Genomic DNA, 5,134 nt, shown 5'->3' with positions numbered 1-5,134 from the left:
ATGGTATTAGTACAATGAAAGTTGGCTTTTATCAGTTTTGTGTTATTCGATTAATATCATCACGGTCACATGCTAAAGGTAATAACAATGGCTATAGAAGGAAGTAATAATGAAGTTGTGATCTCATGAGTGTTTTATTATTGATAAATTGAAGTGTTAGTTAAGTGGTTAATTAAGTAGTTAATTATAGTTAATATTTAATCAACAATTTTAAGTGTTATTATCTTAACATTGAGAAGTAATCATACATTGGTGAGTGAGTTTAATTAGACAATAATTTAGTCTGAGTCTCTGAGGGAACGAACTAGAAAGTATTCTATATTACTTGCGAACGCGTATACTTGCGTGAATATTAGCGCGTGTTTTCGCCCTAACAAGTTTTTGGCGCCGCTGCCGGGGACTCGGCGTATTTGTTTAGTTTATGTACTTACCATCATTGGTCATTAGGACTCAGTGATTAGGACGTAGTAGTTACTTACTCTTTTCGGTTGTGTTTCAGGTACTTTAGCAAGCGTTTATGCAAACTCATTCTCGTGCTCGCAAGAGGACTTTACATACAGCTGAGGAGACAGACGAAGTTTTTGATATTCCGGAGAAGTTAGATTTTGAGGATTCGGATTCAGGAACTGAGCAGAAAGAACCAGTAAACATGGGAGATCGTATTGTTCAAGCTGATCCAGCTCTTATGGATTTTTCTCGGCCTAAAATTGATGACATTCAGTCAAGCATCCTTCATCCGGCTATTCAAGCTAACACCTTTGAAATCAAGCCGGGCACTATTCAGATGGTGCACAATTCTGTTTCTTTTGGAGGAGCGGCAACTGAAGACCCCAACATGCACATAAGGAATTTTGTCGAGATCTGCAGCACTTTTAAGTATAATGGCATGACTGATGAGGCTATCAAGTTGAGGCTTTTCCCATTCTCACTGAGGGATAAGGCTAAAGACTGGTTACATTCTGAACCAGCTGGGTCCATCACTACGTGGCAAGATCTTGCGCAAAAGTTTCTGGTGAAGTTTTATCCGATGGCAAAGACTGCTGCTATGAGGAGTGCTCTTACTCAGTTTGCGCAGCAACCTACAGAATCTATGTGCGAGGCTTGGGAACGCTACAAGGAAATGTTGAGAAAATGTCCACATCATGGAATGTTGGATTGGATGGTGATCACTGGTTTCTATAATGGTTTGGGGGCCCAATCTCGGCCCATGCTCGATGCAGCAGCTGGAGGAGCCTTATGGGCTAAAAGCTATACTGAGGCGTATAATCTTAAAGAGACGATGGCTGCAAATGAGCATCAAAACCCAACTCAGAGGATGATGTCAGGCAAGGTAGCAGGTATTCTGGAAGTTGATGCAGCCACCACTATTGCAGCCCAGCTCCAAGCGCTATCAATGAAGGTTGATTCTCTGGCTACGTATGGAGTTAATCAAATAGCTATGGTTTGTGAGCTTTGTGCAGGTTCTCATGCTACGGATCAGTATTCTATTGTCAACGAATCTGTTCAGTATGTGAATAATTATCAGCGACAACAGCAGCCTGTGCCAGCGACCTATCATCCTAATAACGGAAATCATCCAAATTTCAGCTGGGGGAATAATCAGAATGCTATTCAGCCACCATATCAGCAAGGAGTGAGTAAACAGTTTAACCCACCTGGATTCCAGCAACCACAGCAGTATGCTGCAAGGCAATCATATCCTCAACAGGGAAGTACAGCTGCACTCACTAGTGCTAATTTTGAGGAACTTAAGCTGTTGTGCAAGAGTCAGGCGGTTTCTATCAAGACCTTGGAAAATCAAATCGGTCAATTAGCCATTGCAGTGCTCAATCGTCAACCTGGCACTCTTCCCAGTGACACGGAAGTACCAGGCAGGAAGGAAGCTAAAGAGCAAGTCAAGGCTATTACCTTAAGGTCTGGAAAAGTGGCTGATGCTGAAAAGGCAAAGGAAGTCGAAGCTGAAGTTAGAGATGAAGAATCTAAGCAAAAGGAGAAAGCGGCGGAACCAAGGAAGACTACTGTTGAACACACTCTGCCTGAGGCTAATACAGGGGAGAAACAGCTCTATCCTCCACCACCTTTTCCTAAGAGATTGCAGCAACAAAAGCTGGATAGACAGTTCGGGAAGTTTCTGGAGGTGTTCAAGAAACTTCACATCAATATACCTTTCGCTGAGGCTCTGGAACAAATGCCTAGTTATGCGAAGTTTATGAAGACTATTCTTGCAAGGAAGGTGAAACTGGATGACCTTGAAACCGTTGCTCTCACGGAAGAATGCAGCGCTGTTCTGCAGCAAAAGTTACCACCAAAACTGAAAGATCCAGGAAGCTTCACCATTCCTTGCACCATTGGCAATCTAACGTTTGACAAGTGCCTTTGTGATTTGGGAGCAAGCATTAATCTGATGCCGTTGTCGATCTTTAAAAAGCTGGATCTGCCTGATCCAAAACCCACATACATGTCGCTACAATTGGCTGACCGTTCCATTACTTACCCAAGGGGCATAGTTGAGGATGTGCTCGTCAAGGTGGATAAGCTCTTCTTTCCAGCAGATTTTGTTATTCTGGATTTTGAGGAAGATAAGAAGATTCCCATAATCTTGGGAAGGCCTTTCTTGGCTACTGGTCGTACCTTGATAGATGTGCAAAAAGGTGAACTTACTATGCGGGTCTAAGATCAGGATGTGACCTTCAATGTATTCAAGGCAATGTAATTCCCTACAGAAGATGAGGAGTGCTTAAAAGTGGATGTGATTGATACTGCGGTTACTTCGGAACTCGATCACATGCTAATGTCTGATGCATTGGAAAAGGCCTTAGTGGGGGATTTTGACAGCGATGATGAAGATAGCAACGAGCAATTACAATATCTGAACGCTTCTCCATGGAAGCGAAAGCTGGACATACCATTTGAATCTCTTGGTACTTCTGACCTTAAGAATGCTGAAGGGAAGCTCAAACCATCAATAGAGAAAGCACCTACCTTGGAGCTCAAACCATTACCTGAACACTTGAGGTATGCTTTTTTAGGTGATTCATCTACGTTACCTGTTATTATTTCATCTGACCTTTCAGGTAGTGAGGAAGACAAGCTCTTAAGGATCTTGAGAGAATTCAAATCGGCTATAGGATGGACCATAGCAGACATCAAGGGGATAAGTCCTTCATATTGTATGCATAAAATTCTGCTAGAGGAAGGTAGTAAACCAACTGTGGAACAGCAGCGAAGACTGAATCCCATCATGAAGGAGGTGGTGAAGAAAAAAATTCTGAAATGGCTAGATGCAGGCATCATTTATCCTATTTCTGACAGCTCGTGGGTGAGCCCCGTACAATGTGTACCTAAGAAGGGAGGTATCACCGTGGTCGCAAATGAAAAGAATGAGCTCATCCCTACTCGAACAGTTACAGGATGGAGAGTATGCATAGATTATAGAAAATTGAACAAAGCCACAAGGAAGGATCACTTCCCCCTTCCATTTATTGATCAAATGCTTGACAGATTGGCGGGTCATGAGTATTTTTGTCTTCTGGATGGTTATTCCGGGTATAATCAGATTTGTATTGCACCAGAGGATCAGGAAAAGACTACCTTCACTTGTCCATTTGGCACATTTGCTTTTCGCAGAGTTTCGTTTGGGTTATGTGGCGCACCGGCCACCTTTCAGAGATGTATGATGGCTATATTCTCTGACATGATTGGAAATAACGTCGAAGTGTTCATGGATGACTTCTCCGTCTTTGGACACTCATATGATGAATGTTTGAATAATCTGCGCGCCGTACTCAAAAGATGTGTGGAAACTAATTTGGTGCTTAATTGGGAGAAATGTCATTTTATGGTGCGTGAAGGCATTATCCTTGGGCATAAGGTCTCTAGCAAGGGTCTGGAGGTGGACAAGGCCAAGGTGGGAGTCATTGAAAATCTTCCCCCACCTAATTCTGTGAAAGGAATCCGTAGTTTTCTTGGCCATGCGGGTTTTTATCGGCAATTCATCAAGGACTTTTCAAAGATATCTAAGCCGTTGTGCAATTTGCTTGAGAAAGATGTGTCTTTCAAATTTGATGATGAATATTTGGCAGCATTCGAGACTCTCAAGGAGAGTTTGATCACGGCACCAGTTATTACAGCACCAGATTGGACAGAACTGTTTGAGATGATGTGTGATGCGAGTGATTATGCGGTAGGTGCAGTTCTGGGACAGCGCAAGAAAAATCTCTTCCATGTGGTCTACTATGCGAGTAAGACTTTAAATGGTGCCCAATTGAACTACACCACTACTGAGAAGGAGCTTTTGGCTATAGTCTTTGGCTTTGAGAAATTTCGATCTTATCTGCTTGGTACGAAAGTAACAGTATTCACTGATCATGCAGCTATTCGCTATCTGGTTTCTAAGAAGGATTCGAAGCCGAGACTCATTCGTTGGGTGCTTTTACTTCAGGAATTTGAGTTAGAGATCAAAGATAAAAAAGGTACTGAGAATCAAGTAGCTGACCATCTCTCTAGGTTGGAGAATCCCGATTCTACTTCACAAGATAGGACGTTAATCAATGAATCTTTTCCGGATGAGCAGTTGTTTGCAATTCAGGAGGAAGAACCATGGTTTGCAGATATTGTAAACTATCTCGTCAGCAATATAATGCCTCTTAATTTGACATCCGCTCAAAAGAAGAAGTTTCTGCATGAGGTGAAGTGGTATATGTGGGATGAACCATATTTGTTTAGACAGGGAGCTGACCAGATCATCAGGAGATGTATCCCGTTCTGTGAGACGGAGGGGATATTACGAGACTGCCATTCCACGGTTTATGGTGGACACTATGGAGGTGAGAAGACGGCAGCTCATATTCTGCAAGCAGGTTTTTTCTGGCCTACTTTGTTCAAGGATGCTCATCAGTTTGTTTTAAGGTGTGATCATTGCCAAAGAGTGGGAAATTTGTCAAGGAAGGATGAGATGCCATTAAATGTGATGCTTGAAGTCGAGGTCTTTGATGTGTGGGGAATCGATTTCATGGGGCCTTTTATCGCGTCTTGCAATAATCAGTACATCTTGCTGGCAGTCGATTATGTCTCAAAATGGGTCAAAGTTAAAGCTTTACCGACAAATGATGCAAAGGCAGTGCTAAATTTTCTT

At 42.5% G+C, this 5,134-nt stretch overlaps 1 non-coding gene across 1 annotated transcript; it reads right to left on the bottom strand.

Moving 5' to 3' along the window:
• Positions 1 to 1,042: 1,042 nt before the first annotated feature.
• Positions 1,043 to 1,149, bottom strand: LOC141669411 (small nucleolar RNA R71). Its single transcript, XR_012553697.1, has one exon. It is a non-coding gene; the product is annotated as a small nucleolar RNA R71 (small nucleolar RNA).
• Between the last annotated feature and the right edge of the window lie 3,985 nt (positions 1,150 to 5,134).

The sequence above is a fragment of the Apium graveolens genome, chromosome 6 (assembly GCF_009905375.1).
Source record: "Apium graveolens cultivar Ventura chromosome 6, ASM990537v1, whole genome shotgun sequence".
In the NCBI taxonomy this organism is placed as follows: domain Eukaryota; kingdom Viridiplantae; phylum Streptophyta; class Magnoliopsida; order Apiales; family Apiaceae; genus Apium; species Apium graveolens.
Note: the sequence above shows the minus strand (reverse complement) of the source record. Positions and strands in the feature narration are given on the sequence as shown.